Below are 18,451 nucleotides of genomic sequence, written 5' to 3' on the forward strand. Positions count from 1 at the left end.
TCGGTGGGTGTCTGTGCAGGAGGAGGATGGGCAGACCACTCACTCTGGGTGGGGCATCTGTCAGGGTCCCCACGCAGCCCGTTCCGGTTATAAATGCACCAATGTGCAACCTGGGCTGCTCCAAGTGCACCATCAGCTTTTAGGGATGGACCCAGTAGGCATCCCCAGCACCCCAGGGATCCCCAGTTTCCAGGGATGGAAACTTCAAAGCAGGAAGATGGAGTGAGAGGAGCCACGCTGCTGGCTGGCTGACAGACAGAATTTTTGGGAAGCCCAGCTGCCCAACAGCTCCATGTCCCCACTGCCTTGGGCTCCTCAGCTGTGACATGACAGCGCGGGAAAAAGTGGAGGAAGGAACCAAAACAAAGCAGAGAAGCAAAGGGAGATAAACGCGATCCAGTCAGACCAGCTGTCCCCGGGTCCTGCCTGTCCTCACCGGAGGAGCCGGCCCGCCGTGGCTGTCCTTCCCTGCTCCCTCCCGCACCCCTGCCACAAACAAAGGGTCAGATAAGGAGCCAGCTCAGGTCAAGACCGGTTTGACTCCGTTTCAAGCCCAGGGGAGCGGATTCAGCGCTGATTTTACACCTCACCCATCCTGTTTGCCTCCCCGGGGCAGAGGCCAGCGCACCGAGCAGGGTGCACGCCTGGCTGGCTGGACCCAAAAATCCCAGGGCCGTGTCAGGGCACCAGGGGCAGAGCCACACACCAGCTGAGCGCTGGTCAGAGCCAGGAAGCGTCACTGCTTCCTCCTGTCCCGGTGTCACACAGCGTTGGGCGTTCAGAGATCATGGACTTTGGCTTTTGCTTCCTGCTCCTGTCAGAGCAGAGGCAGGTCCCGGCATATGGCCATCAGGAGAGCAGGGTGAGTCACTCATTAATCGAGGAACAGCAAGGTGGATGTCTGACCCGCAGGGTTTGGGGGGAAATGCACGCCAAAACAAACTCCAGAGCTCGTGGAAAAAGGTCCAGATGCTGCAGGACACCTCTGCTCCTAATGGGACTCCAAGAGGGGCAGGCAGGGAGTGCCAATAGCTTTGGAATACATTGGTTTTGGCAAGGGAGGATAGGATAACGAGGTTGCACCACGGTTCACCACTGAGGCATTAATACACAGCAGCACTTGATTTTGTACTCAGTATCAGAATCAACCTCTAGAGAGGGGAAAAAAAGGAAACCGCTGGCTTCTCCCTCTCCGTGCTGCTGGGAGAAGCTGTCTGGCTGTACAATGCCGGGCATCTGCAGTGCTCAGGCCTGGTCAAAACCACCAGGGCAGCCCGTGCCATGGGCTGCCCTCTCCTCAGTACCTGGAGAAGGGGACTTGGCTGCACCCCGTGATCTTCCACCTGCCTCAGATTTCCACAGGGAGCTCCCCATCCCCAGTCTGGCAGCACAGCCCGGTCGATTCACGTGGCTTTTGTCAGGAGGCACATTATCGTCACATTATCATCTGTCTTTGCCTTAAATTAACCTTGATCACTTAAAGATGCAGACTGTTTCACACCAGCACCAATGCAAGAGGCAGCATGGAGTGAAAGCCATGAGCATTGGAGACCCCAGGGACCAAACCCCGCTGTTCACACTGAAGACTTCAGGACAAGCAAAGACCAGGATCTGACCACAGCCACAGCACACCAATGGCAGAGGGTGCCAACCCTCAAGGCTCCACATAGCAAGGGCATTTCCCTCTTCCAGGTGGACCCCTGACCGGAATCCTCCCTCCCAGAATTTCTGGGTGCAGCCAGTGACAGACCCGAGCTCCCCACCTGGTGCCTGAGCCACACACCTGCTTGTAGCCAAGCCACAGCCCAACACCGGCACATGCCAAAATCCTACTCCCACCCCAGCTCCCACATCAAAGCATCGGCTGGACAAGAGCACGCCTGCAGCAAAACGTGTGACACCAGCACCAGAGGCTTGGCACATACACACCATGGGGCAGCCCCAAACTGCTGTGCCTGTGGGGAGGCACTCAGGAGCCTGAGGCCCCCCAAAGCCCGCGGGAGCCCCATCGGGGGGGTCACATCGGTGGTGTGGGAGTCGCCGCAGGGGTGGGAGCCGCCGTGCCAGCCGGCGCCGGGGCTGCAGCAGCCTCCGGAGGCGTTGCCATGGAGAAGGCAGCGCAGCAGCAGCATCCCGCATCCCACGCCCCCGCGTGGGCGCCCCCTGCCCGGCACCGCCCGGGACACGGGACACGCCGGGGCCGGGGGACACGGGACACACCGTGCTCCGGGGCGCCGGCAGCGGGGCGGGCGCCGAGGGGCCCGGGCGCTCCCCTCAGGGCAACAGCTCCACGCAGCGCCCGGGGCGGGGTGGGACGCGGGCTCGCCTCCCTCCGCACGGCGGGGAAAAGGCAGAAAAGCGCCGTCCCCCGCCCCGCTGCCGGCTCTCCCGAACCCCTCCCCAGCACGGCTACGGGAGAAGGGCAACACACTCCGTCGAACCGAGAGGGGAGGAGCGCCGAGGGGCTCGGAGGACTCACCGCAGCGCGGCCGCCGTTCCTGCCGGGGCGGAGGGCTCGCTGCCCGCGCTCCGCCCGCCGTTCCTGCCGGGGCGGAGGGCTCGCTGCCCGCCGTTGCTGCCGGGGCGGAGGGCTCGCTGTCCCCGGTCCGCCCGCCGTTGCTGCCGGGGCGGAGGGCTCGCTGCCCGCCGTACCTGCCGGCGCGGCGCTGCGCTGCGCGGCGCGGAGCCCGCCCGGCCCCTGCCCACAATGGGCCGCGCCCGCCCCGCCCGGCGCGCTGGCGTCACCGCCCGCCCGCCGCCGGCACTGCGAGCGAGTGACGCGCGGGGCGGGGGCTCCGCCGCCCGGGCTGCCCTGCTGGGGGTGCCGCAACCGCCGGAGCTTCTGCCGGGAGGTTGTACCGGGAGGTTTTACCGGGGGCACCGCACCGAGGGCACCGCACCGGGACGCTCCGCTGCGGGCCCCGCTTCACTGCCCGTGCTGCAGAGGAGGCGCAGGGCAGGCGGGAGGGTTTATCCCGCCGAGCGGCGAGGATAAAGTTTCAGCCGGCTGGCGACATGGGCGACACGGACACGCGGGTTCTGTGTCGCAGCTGCCTGGCGGAGGCCTCCCAAGATGCGGCAGGCTCCGCTTGGATTTAAGAAATCAATTTTCCAGGGGTTCCCATTTCACGTGAATCAGAGCAGCGATTGGACACACGGTTGGATTCCCACATGCATGGGAATAACCTCGCTGCATGAGATGGCAGAAGGAGCGGTTTGTGTTCTTGGTGCAAATCAAATCTCAGATCAAATTAATAGCGTGGAACATTGTACCTTAAGTAAACTTTTTTTTTTTTTTGAGAAGAGGTCAGGCTATTTACATCTTGAATATTTTTTTTTTCTTTCTTGGCAACAACTATATAGGAAGGTCTGAAAGGCAGGAAGGGATTTACTGTGATTGTGTTTCATATGGAGTCTGCACAAAAATTGATGCAGGGACAAAGGAAAAGCCAGTTGGGAAAGTAAAGAAAGAGCATCCCTAGAGTTGATACCAAAATGTGGAGTAAAATTAACAGAGTCACAGAAGGGCTTGGGTTGGAAGGGACCTTCAAGATCATCTTGTTCCAGCCCTCCTGTCATGGGCAGGGACAGCCTCCACTAGAACAGGTTCTCACTGGCCTTTTCCATCTGTGCCTTAGCTTTCCTCACCCCATCCCTAAACATCAAAATCGTATCCCTGTACTCTTCCTAGGTCATCTGTCCCTGCTTCCACTGACTGTTCATTTGCTTCTCACTCCTCAGTTTGAGGAGCAGGTCTCTGCTCAGCCATGCTGGTCTCCAGCCTGCCTTGCTTGCCCGTTGGGTGTTGAAGCAAATGGGAGGCAACAATCACAGAGGCAGTTTTGGGATAAAAGGTGTCAAGGACAGGTTTTCTGGAGCAGCAAACCCAATGGTGGTGTTGTGAAACTGGTGGGACAAGAGGATAAACATCTGTACCCAGGCACAGGTTTTGGCAAGAGAAATTATAATTCACAAAATCTACCACAGTCCTTGATGGAGGCAAACATGTGGTAGATCTAATGGATACAAGAGATATTGATTTCCTAAAGGCTCTGACAAAATCCTTCATCAAAAGATATTGAGGGGAGTAAGGAGCCATGAAAAAAGCCTCAGTGGTTTTTAGGCAGAAACCACAAAGGCCAGACTGGGGTGGTCAGTGTGCACTGGAGTTAGGAGATGGGGAGTTTCACAGAGATCTGAGCAGGGATCTGTGCTCAGCATCTTCATCAGTGATGGAGCAGTGAGGGTGGGTGGGGACATGATGGTGGCTTCTGGTGACACTGAGCTGCTTGGAATGGCCAATGGCACCAAAGCGCAGCGAGACCTCGGGATGCTCAGTGACAAAATGACAGATGAAATTCTCTGGAGACAAATGTAAGTGATGAGCCTCACAGGGAGCACTCCTAACATCATGCAAACAGCAACGGGCTCTGAACTGACTGCAGCCCCTCAGGAGAAGGATCCCGGGTTATAACAAGGAATTTGATGAAAGCATCAACTCATTGCTGAGGAGCAGTCAAGAAAGCAAAGAGATGGATAGGAGTTAATGAGGAAAGAGGAAAAAGTGCTGCACAAATTCCTGGTTTGCTCTCCTCTTTAATGCTGTGAGCAGCTGTGGCCTCTGTTCTCACCAAAGAACTGGTGATCAAAGATAGGGAGCATTTTTCACTGAGGTAAAGGGTTAGGCCAGGACTATTCAATCCAGTATTTCTATACAAGCCTCAGGCTCAGGAAGTCCTGGAGCTGTGTGCAGCCTGCTGTGAGCTTGGAGAGTTTATGGGAAAATATCCCTGTACACTTCTCATACCCCTGGCTTATCATACACCATTGGCTATGAGAGGATGCTGGGCAGAATGGTCCCTGCCTCCATCCCAGCACAGCTTTTCTTTTGCTCTTCCATTCATCTTTTTTTTCCTCCATAAAATGCCTTCCCAGGACCCCCCTTCCCACTCTTCTCCTCCTCAAGGACTTTTGTTAACCATATAGTGATGGTTTCATCTGCAAGCTCCCAGCCTGGGTAAGTATCAGCTTAATGGTTGGCATCTGGAATTGCATCTTCCTCATCAGAACTGCTCAGCCATTTTCTGGTGACTGCCTCCTCAGAGCTTGTTTGGACGCTGCTTATCAAACCCCATTGTGTTGCTTTCCTGCTTGTTTTTCCAACAGCCGCCTATTAAATTAAGCTCCTGTATTCAGACAGGAAAACCCAATAAGCAGCTGCCCAGAGCCTTTCTGGAAAAGTAGGACACATGCAATAGTCATAGTGGAAGACTGATGTGCATCCGGCCCCGAGAAAGGGAGACCATGGGTACCAAGCCTGCTTGGAAAATAATCCCTGTAAATGCCTTGTAACAGGAGGGGTTGGCAGGGTTTGCTTATTGGATGAAAAACTAAACCAGGACTTTCTCAGGGCTGAGGGAAAGAAAATGGGTTTCTTGTTCTAAATCTGAAAGAATATACTTGGTAGCCTTCGTCTTTAGATGCTCACCAGACCCTAATAAATGTTCTCTGAGACCAATCCATGTCAGATCAATACTGTCTTATCCCTGGGGAAGAGTTTTTATGTGTTCCAGTGAAACCTAAAAGGACACTCTTGATTCAGCTGACAGTAATGGAATATGGAACCCATCCCCTTACAAAAATTAAGTAAAATTGATTTTGGAGGGAAAAAAGCCCTCTCGAGGTTATAGTCTTTCACGTTGCACAGATGATAAGCTCAGCAGAAAAACAGGGCACAGCTCTTATTTAATTGTTGTTCTGGTTAAACCTAAGACTTGCACCAAAAGAACAAAATCACCACCTGAGCCCCTACCACCATCCCAGACCATGGGAGCTTGTGGGAATATTTTCATCACAGCAATCAGGGCTGTTTTGGCTCAAAGGTAGGAGACAGCATTATGCTTTTTGTTCTTTGATATGAGTTTTTTAGAGTACTTAGAGGACATTTAGAGGTTCTGTATCTGGGCTGGGATGCTCTGTGTGAAAACAAACCACACCCTAAATCAATGTTGTCTCCAACAGCACCAAGCCCAATCTCACCCCAGGGTTCACATCAGCTCCCTGCAGCTGGCAGGGGGAGGCAAAGCTTCAGAGTAACATTTCATAGCCCCAGAAGGGAAAATAAAACACGTTCCCAAGGCAGGACTCAGCGGGCTGGGAGCATTAGCAAAGACTCAGTGGATTTAGGCCCTGATTCTGCAAAGTCCTTAAGCTTGTAAGGAATTTGTAATTTGCTTGTAAGCAAATTCCCATCCGCTTCAGTGGCATTTAATCACATGTACATAAAGTGCTTTATGGCGTACCAGGGAGTTGTACCTTGGTGGAGGTGGGGCTATCAGGAGCCCAAGCAACCAAATTCTTTTCCAGTGTGTTCAGAGAAGGGTAAAATCATGGAATCATATTACAGAATCATAGAATGGTTTGGATTGGAAGGGATCTTAAAGATAATCTAGTTCCACCCCCCGTCGTGGGCAAGGACACTTTCCACTAGACCACTTGCTCAGTGCCCCATCCAGCTGGTCTTTCTAAGAAATAAAAAATGTAAGAAATAATTGGAGAGCAGATTGTGAGACTTACTGTAAACAGTTATAACAAGGTCTTGCTCCAGCCCTGCCCTGTCTAAAGCCACTCTGCTGGGAGATGCTGGGAGAGCACAGCCTCTCCTGGCTGCTTTACCTGAAAGAACACCATGCCCTGTGGGAAACAGATGACTCAGATGAGTGGCAGAGAGATATAAAGCACTTGTAAGTGTGCTGGGGTGTAGGAAGCTTTAAATCATCTCAGTGCCTTGGTCAGGGCCCTCCAGTCCACCCCTCTCTGTGCTCTGTCATCGCCTTCCTCCCCTCTCCACTGGTCCCTGCAGCTGCCAGAAGCCCCTCATGCTTCCTTTGCCATCCATCCTCCTGCCTGTCTCCTGTGAGATGCTGCATGTGTGGCCATGCCCTGGTTTGGATCATCTTGCTGCTACCTGGTGTGTCTTTGGCAGGCTCCTGACACTCAGCTCCTGATTGCTCACAAAGCCAGGGCTCAATCTTCCTCCCTGGATTGTCCTGTCAGTGCCAGGCTTCACCCACAGCCTTGTGCCAGCCTCACATGCTGGGTTTGGGGGAACATGGGTTTTTCAGGGTGGCTGGAGGGCTCTGTCTCTTCCCCCTAGACTTCCCAACACAGCTAGAAAACGAGCCATTCCTGATTAGGGATTTTGCCCAGGTCTTTTTCCTCCTCCCTATTCCTAGAGATGACTTGCACTGAATTGCTGCAAAAGGTACCAAACAAACAACAATAACAAAAAACACCAGAGCAAATTCTCAATGGATGAAAGTTCAGTGCCCTGTTTTCTTCCTCCCATCCTTGGTTATTTATCTGCTGAGAGCAGGAAAGGAGGTGAGATGAGGGGTAGCATCCAGGGAAGAGGTGAGGCAGGAGGAAGAGGAGTGAAGGGGTGGGAGAGGGGTGTAAATCAGTGCCTCTCTCTCAAGGCCAGAGACTGCTGCAGATTTCCACCAGCTGTTGCTGGGGCTGTCAGAGAAGGCTTTAACAGGGATGTGTGCACACACAGCCTACAGGGAGAGCTGCTTTTATTTGTTCACATCTAGCAGGGGTTGAATTTATTGCCTTTGCAGAGGGGCCAGCAAAAAGCCAGAGCATCACTTAAATCCCATTTAAAACCTCAGATTAAGGCTTTGCAGGAAGGGAAATCAGGGAGGTGGAAATAGCCTGGCCAGATCTGGCTCCATTGCTTGGGGGAGTGGGCTACAAATCCACATGGCTACAACAGCCAGGGGGACAAGTGAGGCTGTTGTTTTATCAGTGGAGCATCCTTTGCTCCAGATCTGTAGCAGCAACAGAGTGAGGAAGTGCCAAGTCACCTTACACTCATGATGAGCCTCCAGCTTCTTACTGGAGCATAAAACCCCCAGTTAACCCCCAGGTCACCAGGTGGGTCCCAATGCTGCCATCCATTAAGGAAAGAAACTTATCCAAAGGAATTAGGAGCCCTCATCAAGGGCCTACATGCATTTGGAATATCTTAATCCTCATTATTTTTGACATGATTCAATATTCTGTATGATGCCTAAACCAGTTCTTGGCAGAATTTGTCCAAAGTGACTCAGCCAAGGTCACTCTGAGAGTCTGTGGAATGGCTCACAGATACCCCAAGTCCTGGCTGAGCACAATAAATCACAAAACCCTCTCAATTTTGCTCACTATTTTGGTCCCCCTGATTTGTCCTGCATCATTAAATTTTTACAGTGCCTGACTCCAGATGACTTAAAGTTTGTGCCTCCTGTCTCCAGTAACTGCAGAGCTAAGAGGTTTTGTTCCTCCCAGCACAAGGGCTGGAATGTGAAGACTCAGCGAGCAGCACAGGCAGGAATATTTCTCCCATCCCTGACAGCTGTGTAACTGGACATACATGCTCCTGGTATCTTTCAGAGCATCAGTGTGGCTTTTACACGTCCTGCTGCTGCATTTTTTTTTTTATAATCAGCAGAATTCAGGACAGATCTGTTTACAGGACTTGAGCAGCGATGTTGCAGCCAGCAGAGCAGCAGGGTCCTGTTGCATCCCTGCCAAGAGGTCACATCCTGCATGGATGGAGCAGCACAGGACTTCTCCAGCCTCCCTGCTCCATCCCTGGGCACTTCTGGGGTGACATCAGCACCATGAGATCATCTCTCTTGACTGGCTAGATTTTCTTACAGGTTTTCCCTGGAGGGCTTCTGGTTACTCTCCAGTTGCAGTTTCTCTGCTGGACTCCCCCAGGCTCGTGTTCCCTTTTCCACGATGCCCAGATGTTGCTCCACCCCAGGGTCTCCATGCAGCTGTGGCTCCATCAGCTGTCAGAGCCACTGTGCTGGGAATGTTTGTGATGGGGAGGTATTGCAGCCACCTCTGGCTGATCCAGGCTGTACCCACAGCAATAGCCCTACTGGAAAGTTTTCCTGGCTTGGCATGGGGTTGGACTCTGCAGGAAAGGTCTCCTCTTTCCTCTGCTCAGCCTTTTCTCTGCCCAAGCACACAAACCTCTCCTCCTCCATCTGCCTTGCAGGAATTTTAGGTCCATGCACAAGACTCTGGCTGATATCCTGGCAGGAAGTCCTCAGTATCTAAAAGCTGCCCATGGCTGGTGATGCTCAGAGGGCTCAGACTCAGGTTGCAGCCTTGGGAGAGCAGCACCTCCCTGGCACAGGAGGAGGCCTGGGAGTGCAGGGATGAGCACCTGGGGGCGTTAGGAAGGGTGGCAGTAACAGCAGCCTCCCTGTATCACTGTGGTGGATGGAACCCTGAAAATGCCCTCATTGCCTCAGATTACTGGTGACAAAAGGGTGTTGCTAAACTGGCAGAGAGGGAAATCACAGTCACAGCAACAGCAAGAGGGACCTCCCCAGTTGCAACCTCCTTAGTCATAGCTGGATTACCAACCCCATCCTTATATTTTCCATGGGGGCGGCATGAGTAAGAGCTGACTCCTAGGGATGTCTGTTGCCTCCAGAAACCCTCAAGGAGAGAAATGCTGATGGGACTATCAGGCTTGGCTTTTCATCCCCTTATGTGATTGTGCAAGGTCTGGGGTGGTGTCTCAGGTACAGGACAGAGCCAGCCTGGGGGGCCAGGATGTTGAGGACTGCCCCAAGCATCCCCCAAGGCCGTGTCACTGGGAGGGGATGGGCACGCACGGTTCAGCCTTTTCCACAGTATCTGCAACACCTCAGTCCCCCCAGAGATTGCATTTGGGACATGGACTCGCCTAGGAGAAGATCCCCCAGCCCCTCCAGCTCTGTCCATGGCTCTCCCTGTTTTGACCAATGGGAAGTTGGGAGTGAGATCAGATCTTGTGTCTCAATATCTCCCAGATGCTGGTTTATGTATAAGGGACAGTGCAAATGATGAGCATAGGGCTCAAACACAAACCAAGTCTCACAGGTCTCCTCACAGCTCCTAGCCATGGGTATTCCAGAAGCCTCAAGACCCTGGCTCAGCCTCCCCATGGCCAGCTGGGCTTTTGGGGTGCAGGACAGGGAGATGGCAGCCCCCAGCTCCCTCCAGGACCAGGGGCTGCACCCAGACCCCAGCGTGATCCCCCTCTCTCTGGAGACCTGGGAAAGGGAGGAATGGGGAAGAAGGACTTTCCCACTTGGGCAAAGGCAATGGGAATGAAACCTTGCTCCCTGAGCCCTGGCTGCCGAGGCGGTGGGAATCTGAGCTCAGCCCCTAGGCGACTTAATGGGCTTTTAAAAAACCCCTTTGTATTGGATCCATTCTTCTTCCCAAAGCTTGCTGGCCCCGCTCCAAGGGGAAACCTTTGATTCTACAAATACACCACAATTATCATCCCGAGGAGTCTCAGCTATCAGGCTCCCCGCCTCCAAAAGATCAGCAGGATGCCAGAGAGGTGCTTAAATCATTTCATCCTAAGAAAGCCCTGGGCTGTAACAGCTTCCCCGTTGCTCCGAAAACGCCACCCCTCTCCCAAAAGCTTGGCTCCATTTTTCTCCCAGTGATGCCGTCGCTGGCGGAGGCAGGGAGGGCAGTGCTGCAGAAACCAGGCCACTGGGCTTCCCAGTGATTTCATCAGTCCTGGGACCCAGCTCATGGAGATTTATGAGCTCACAAGAATCTCGCCTTGGAGTTACCTCCCCCTCCCCGCTCTTTATGGCTCTGCAGAAAGGGATTCAGCGATAGAGCCCTGCTGGGTACGTAACAAGCTCGCTCTGTTTGACAGTTGCAAATATTTTTCTCCAACATTGCACAGGTCCATGTGCTGCTCGGGCTGCTCTTGCCAGCATTTCCACCACCCAGCACCAGGCAGCTCGACTTGGTGTGAGGAAGATGCAAACCAAAAGCTTGCCAAGCACTGCATCCACTCCCTGATTTATCCCTTGCTCATGACTCCCCTAAGCTCTCCTCCAGGTAGGTTTTTATTATTTTAAAATTGTTGTGAGGTTTTTTGGTTTGGGATTTTTTTTTTTTCCAGAAGTATTTTTATTTTCTTCAGGTAATACAAATCCTGCCCTTCTGCAATGCTCTCCAGTCTCATGCTGGGGTTTTTGAAGGGGCTGTGTGCTTCACTTCCAGCAGGAGTCCAGCACTTCTCTCCTTGCAGAAATCCCCCTTTAAAGCACGTCATCAGTACTCTTCTGCAGCTGTTTTTCTTAGTAGTCTAAATAAAGCTTTCAAGTTAGGACTCCTTGATGTGAAGCCAGATTCAGAGGCTGTCAGTTCCTTTGTGTATCCTCAACTTGTCCGGGGGTGTTTTATTTTGGGATGGCTGCTTGTTGCAAAGCTGTCCATTTAGCAGCCTGTTCCTGCCACATTCTGCTCCTTGCAAATGACAATGTAAGCTCCAAAGCACCACTGAGTCCAGCCCCTGCAAACCCTTTGCACCGTGTCTGCCTTTCTGCGAGGATAAAGGATTTTACAAGCAGGAATTTGCTCAGGCCACGGGCTCACCATCACAGGAGCCCCAGGGAAAGGTGTGGAAAGGTTTCACTGTGGCTGAACAGCCAAGGCCAGTGTCCTTCCCCAGCTGCAGTTGCAGCCCACACAGCTGTGGGACACAGATGGAGTCCATTCCTCATGGGAATCAGTTATCTGGATAAGGCTGACCCCTTGGTGACACACAGCCACCCCGTGGGCCTAGCAGAGGCTGTGTGACATGGCATTGTCTTTGGGGATGGCATCCCCATCCTGCTCCAGAGCCATGTGCCACTTGCTTGGTCACACTGCTGTGGCCAAGCCAGCCAGTTCCCAGGGCCACTCCAGGATGAAGGCAATGGGAGGCTGAGCCAGCTCTGCCACCAGGAGGAATGTGGACCCACAGCCAGCTTAGGGACCCACACAGATCACTCCAGAAATGCATAGGCAAGCAACAGGGTAACACCAAAAATCTGCTCCTATCCTTTATCAAAACCACTGCCACTTACTTAGGATGCTCCAGGCATGATTCAGCACTCATTATCTTCATTGAGCTGGAGATTAGGCTGCAATATTCCCAGATAATAGCTTTATTAGCTCTGCATTATTCTTTCAACATTATTTATTTACACTGAGTCAAGAACACTCAAAGCTTTCACTGAAACAGTAACACCAGTTTGTCAGAAGACATTTTACACTGTGCTTTTTACAGGAGCAAAGATCATGTGTAGAAGGAGCTGCCCCAGGACAAAAGTACCCTTGCCAGTGAGGTCTTTTTGGCTCAAGGAAGCTGTAGGTGTTATGGGTGCCCCACAAGATGCTAATCGTGTAGAAAGGTAATTTTCTAGAATTTCAGCCCAGGCAATGGACTGTTGTGTCCCGTTACCTGCTGTGCTGGCTCTGCCAGGGCTGCTCCTGGCCCAGGGACAGCTGACACTCATGGCACAACTCACCAGGGCATTTTTCTTGAGCTCCCAGGACCTGTCTGCCTCCAGACATCCATCCTATCCCAGCACAGGCTAGCACCAACCCTCTTTTGGCTGGAACAAGAGAACCAGTCCTGGGTACAAGGAGTTGGCCCCAGGAAGGGCTGCCTGGGAGGTCCTGCACTATGTGCTGGGGATGTAACCAAGTGCAGATTTTCCTCTGACCTGGTGTGGCTGCAGAGGATGACGGTGGGGGATGACAGCAGCTGAGTATTCATTCACCTTTGCCCTATCCTTAATGACCCTGTCATGGAAAACAGGAGCTGACAACCTGACCCTCCAGACAACCAGCTCCTCCCTGGGATGCAAAGGACCTTTTCTGGCACAGGGTACTCCACTTTCTCCATTTCTTTCCAAGTGAGTCTCTTTGCAGTCAGAGCTGTTGACCATCCTATTAGCACATTGCTCAGTCTGGATTAAAGGGACTCACATGACGCTGGGCTTTCTTTGGCCCGCATTCTCCCTGTGAGCTTTTGGCACCCATTGCTTCCAGAGCTGAGCACAGCCCCACATGACACCTGATACATTCCCTGGGAAGGATGCTCCAGGAATGCCATATCACCCACCTGAGTCCAGCAGAGGTGAACATGCACATTGTTGATAGCCCCAAATGGCCCTGCTCTCCCCAGCTCACTCCTGGAAGAAGGATTCCCGCTTGGGGAGTGACTGCTTGTGATGTACCCACCACACAGATGCTGTGGCTCCCCAACAAACCTGGCAGATGCTGGGGGCCAGCTTTGATGTGTATTTCTTTTCTATTTGAAGCAGTCTCTCCTGGAAGGGCTTGAACTGGAGGCTATGTATAAAAGTTGCCATTGTTTTTATTGGGCTACCATCCATGTGTTTGTAACACAGATGCCCTGAGTGATTCTGCTGGCGGGAAGCAGAGGTGAAGAGGCTCCTTTGGACGTGCTCAGAAATCATCTCCACATCCAGGACTCCTTTTAGAGGTGTTTAACATCATCCATCTTTCAAGCCTCTTAAAGCAGTGCCACATCTCTGGGGTTTGGTATAAACACTCGAGCTCAGAGTCGGTGAGACAGAGCAGGGCAGTTACAGGATCTCCTGCGTCAGACATGGTGCAATCTGCAGCTGCTTGGAAACGCCCTGGCAGAGAAACAGGGGATCTGGGAGACTCACCTCTCCCTTCCCAGCCCAGCCCAGGGGCAGCCTGCCAGCCCCAGAGCACAGGCACGAAGCCCTAATGGAGCTACAACACAAAACTGCTCGTTTGCTTGCTGTTTGTACTCCACATCAACCAGAGCTGTCTGGAAGACGCTCTGGATAATATTTGCTTGTGGGCTCCTCTTCAAAATCCCAGCTCCAGCTTTCTGGAGCTGCTAGGAATGTAGCAATGCCCTGGCACTACCTCTAACTAAAGCTCTTGTCAGCCAAGAAGGGATGAATTTGTCCCTTCTTTTGAATCACAGAAGGGGAGTCTCCATCCCTCTCCCCACCTGTGGTACACCCACCTACTTTCCACCTTGGGCTCTTCTTCTGAACAGCCACTGCCACCACCAGCCCAGCTCCATCTGCTCCACCTCTGTCCCATATCCATCATCCCTTTCCTTTGGGACATACCTTCCCTGGGTGCAGATGTCCAGCACCAAGTCCTGGTGCCCTCTATGCCTCCAGCAGCTCCAGGAAATTGGACTGGAAGTGATGTCTTGCCCAAGCCCAAGGAGTGGATGAGTGTCAGAGGGGGGATGTGGACATCCCTGCCTGAGCTGTGCCTGTCTGCCAGTGCTGCTGCGTGTGAGAAAAGCGCACAAACCGGACATTCAACTCACCCAGCCTTTGCACAAGGACAGGGCTGCCAGGGAATTATCAGATGCTCTTGTGGCCCTGCAGAGAAGCCAGGATTCTAAGGGAAGGGTTACTGATTGCATTTTGGCCCTGGGGAGCTGTGTTGGACAAAGTGCTGTATAATCCCTGCACAGTCCAGCCTGCAGAACAGTGCTGTAATATTTTTCTCTTATCATCAGTGCAGCTTTGGAAGCTCTTATTTGATCTCCTTTATCCATGTGAATGTGTTCAAGAATGCAGCAGCCTCTGCCTGCAGAATAGTTCCTATTGTTCCCTTTGTTCATGGATCTGGGCTGTTCCTCAGCCTCCTCTCTCCCTTCCTGCAAAGAGACACACTCTGCATGGTCAAAAAGTATCGTTACAACTTGATCCTAGCTATTAAGTCAGCCATGAGGAAGGCAGAGGGCATATTTTCCTGAATATTACACCTTTTTTGCGATCAGAGGTGAAAGGTACCCTGAGCTCACACAGAGAATTATCTGCTTTTAACTTCATCCAGGATCTACTCACCCATGCCCAACCTGCAAGCTGCTCTCAATTAATGCTGAAAATGGATGGCATTGGATTGGGCATATTTGGCTTATCTATCTGTTCTTTTTGAAGTGCTGACCCTCTTAGTTTGAATAAATCCACAGAAACACAGTAAATCAGCCTGGAAGAGAAACAAAGAATCTGAAGGCCATGAGAAATACAGATCCGCATTTAATTTTTTATCCTGCTTTTTTTCTGATACAAAAGCTTATACATGCCTTCATGCTGAAAACAGGCTGGAATTGACTTAGATATTAAAAGTGTTTAACTTGGAGACTTCTTTTTGTGAGTGTGGAACTGAAATCAGTGCTTATCAAAAGCAGGCCTCCAGCTTTGCAAAAATGTCTCTCTGATTTCTAGATCAGCCCTTTCTACTTCTCCTTTCAGACAGGTCTGCAGCAGGTTATCCTAACATGATCTGCACAATCTTTAAAACCCATCGAGTGCACAGCTTCAAAATAAACCTCAAACAAACCTCAGCTCCATCTGAAAACCCATCTCCTCTCCATCCTCCTTGTGGAGAACCCGTAGGAAAATGTCAAATTAAACAAATGAGAACTTTGGCACAGCTGAGTTAGATCAGGCCGAGTTAGTCATCAAAGTTACAGCTGGAGGTTGTTAATCTGTTGGTGATTTCCAAGCAAATTACTTTTTGTATTCTGTTTACAAATTAAAGAACTGAGATTTTTGGTTGAGCCTGGAGCATCACCAGCCATGGTAAAGCAAAGATGACACGGAGCTTGCTCGCACACTGAGGAAGGTGTGCTCCTTAATTAATCCTGAGTCATCACTTCCATTAGGAGCAGGATGGAAGGATGGCACCAGAGCCACTGGCTGCCATGGGGCAGGGGCCAGAACCTGCAGAGAGCCTGATCCTGCACTGCCTGTGGCACACATGAGTGGTGAGACAAACTGGAAATCACTGGCTCAAGGCTGGATGTCTGCTTTGGCTGACCTGCCTCACTGGGAATTCCTTTAGAAATCCTCGCTGGGAATTCCACCTTAGACTGAACTTGTGTGAGCAGGAGGCTAAATAGTTATTTAATTTTTTTTTTTAGGTCTTGTTACATTTTTGGGTACTGAATGAAGCCAGGGAAATCACTTGCTGCTGCTCAAGTCTCATGGATATGCAGTGCTGTTAATCACAGACTTCATAAATTGTAAATTAAGGTTCCCAAAATAATGAGATTCATATTTGTTTATTTTTAAGTAGAAGTTGTCTCTTTTTATTGAGATTTTGTGCTTTCAGGACATGAAGTGGTTTTTTTCCCCCCACATGCAGCAGCAGAAACAGCCCCAAAATTTAAAACCTCTATCGCAATTTTCTGACTCCAGAAACAGGAATTTAGAAAAACATCCCCTTCTTAAAGACCCAACTGAGACCTTTGGACATGGGCAGTGTAGGTAGGGGCAGACATTTCAGTTCACAGGGACCAAATTCTTTCTACCCTGATCTCTGAGCAGTGGACTCTGAACCTGCCATTGCTGAGCACTCATTATTTGATCTGCAGACTGAGGAGGAAAAAAACTCCAAAAAGCAGCTGATTTGCAATGTGGCCTCTCCTCTGCCTAGTGGCAAAACCCCTTCCCAGAGTGTGGAAAGCAGTAAAACCCTCTTGCCCAGCACTTCTATTTTCAAGGTGAAAAGACCTCAAAGTAAACCCTGAGCGTCTCTTTCCTCTGCTTGGCTCACAAAGCAGGAGGAAAGAACAAACCTCCTTTCCTGTCCCTCCTACCTCCCTGAATCCCTTCTCATTAAGGAAAGAAAAGGTCAATATTGGTGGTGTTGAAATGAAGCACAAGGACCAAACTGCCTCCTGTGCCTGGTGCAGGGCGCTGAAAGAGCCAAGCGTGAAACAACATTTTCCAGAGCCTCCATCAGCTCAGGGGGCTGTTTTGGCCTGCCAGTGTGCAAGGAAGGAGCCTGATTGCAGGAAGCAATTTGCAACCAGCCCCTTAGGAGACTAAGGGGGAAAAAAAAGCACCTGTGAGTCAGTCATAGCTTGGCCTCTCCTGACAGAAGTTTGAAAAGTCCCTGGTAACTTGGGAAATTCAAGAGGTGGTGGACAAGTCCCACCAGGATGATGCTGAGGAAACCTGAGGCTTGCCACAGCAGAGAGCTCTTGGTGAGGCTTCCCATCTTGACCCAAGCCACTGTCTGCCCTCCTCTTAGCATCTGTTTAACAACTCATCCATGCAGCAAAGCTGACACCTGAGCCTGTGTTGTCCTCATCATGAGCACAAATTCTCAAAAGTGGCATGGAGAGATGATGTTTCCCAGCCCACCAATTTACCCACCCCTCTTATCTCTCTGCAGCTGTCTTCTGCCTCTCCACAGCTCCCTCTCCATGGCCTGGTAGATGCTGTCCTGGCCAAGCATGGATTTGGTCAGTCATAACCATCTTGCTCCACTTTCAATCCCAACACCTTCATGTTTCTCCTGTGCTGCCTTTTACTCTTCCCATTCATACCTCATCATCCTCTTTGAGACTTGCAGGGTGATGGTTGCAGAGATCAAAGCTGGGACTGGCCCCCAAGGCTTTGAGGCTGTACACTCATGGGGAGTAGACTCCTGTATTCTTGTGTTTTCTTGTCAGTTCATCTCCATCCACCAATACTTCTGCTCTTAAACCTTTTGGCACTCTGGGTGCAGAGAGATGCCCCTTTGGTCTGTATTTATCTACCACCACTTATGATGCTATTCTGGGTGCATTATGAGAGATATTGCCTAAGCCTGGGTGAAAAACAGGAGCAAAGCCCCTTGGCACCAGCATCACAGTGATCTGTGTGCTGCAAACTGAGCAGGGATGGAAGGCTTAAGTGTCCCAGAACTTTGCAACAAATACTGTCCTGTGAAAAATAGGAATATTTTCCATTTTTATTGCCCTGATTTGGTATCAAACTAAATGTTTAAAAAGCCTGACTTTTTCCAGGGATGGAGCATTTGATTTTTGACCAACCTACCTCTTGCAATCTTAAATCCGTTTTAGAAGGAACCTTTTTTTAACCTCTTTTTTTTTCTTTTTCTGTGCAAACAGACATAATTTCTACACCACCCAATTGCTCCTTTCTTGTGTACCAACAACACAAGGCATTTACCTTGGCAGACCAGGTAAAACAGTGCCCTGAGGGAGGCTGAATAGGCCCTGGTGATGAGTTACAGTGTCTAACACTTCCCAAGTACAATCACAATGATTTATGACCGCTGACATGACAAAGATTTTGTCTGGGAGTGAGGAGTGATGGCTGATGTCCCTTTAAATGCTTATCATTTCTGGCAGCTTAATTGAATCCCGTTAACAGATGCAACAAAACTGAGAGAAATGAGAAAGGAGAACCATTTCTCCTTCTAGGAGTTCTCGTCAGAGCAAAGCAAAGATGGTGTTGGCATTACTTCCCTGTTTTCAGGAATTCTTCTTTGAAGTCAGAGGGTGCAGAAATGATCTTCCTAAAAAGAAAATGCCACCAAAGTAGTATTTTATCTTCATATTTGATTTTAGGACACCTTGGCAAGGGAACAACCTCCCATGATGGGTGGTAAGAAGGGGCCCTTGGAGAGTTGCTTCAGTTTTCCCCTGTGGAGTGAGGCATCCCTCATTCAGCATGAAGAGAACTTGGGCTTAGGTCCAACTTGGAGCCTTGCCCTCCTCTTGGGGGTTTTGAAGCCTTTCAGACCAGTTGAGGAAACCTCAGATAACTGTGACAGCCAT

General features: G+C 51.1%; 1 protein-coding gene across 2 annotated transcripts in view; it reads right to left on the reverse strand.

Moving 5' to 3' along the window:
• Positions 1 to 2,725, reverse strand: part of DAAM1 (dishevelled associated activator of morphogenesis 1) — a 96,046-nt gene extending 93,321 nt beyond the window's left edge. Inside the window, exon 1 of one of the 2 annotated variants that reach the window (XM_054634783.2) lies at positions 2,480 to 2,725. The gene's annotated coding sequence lies outside the window, so the exon portion shown is untranslated. The remainder of the gene's footprint in view (positions 1 to 2,479) is intronic. The other variant, XM_054634782.2, reaches the window with a different exon arrangement.
• Between the last annotated feature and the right edge of the window lie 15,726 nt (positions 2,726 to 18,451).

The sequence above is a fragment of the Agelaius phoeniceus genome, chromosome 6 (assembly GCF_051311805.1).
Source record: "Agelaius phoeniceus isolate bAgePho1 chromosome 6, bAgePho1.hap1, whole genome shotgun sequence".
NCBI lineage: Eukaryota > Metazoa > Chordata > Aves > Passeriformes > Icteridae > Agelaius > Agelaius phoeniceus.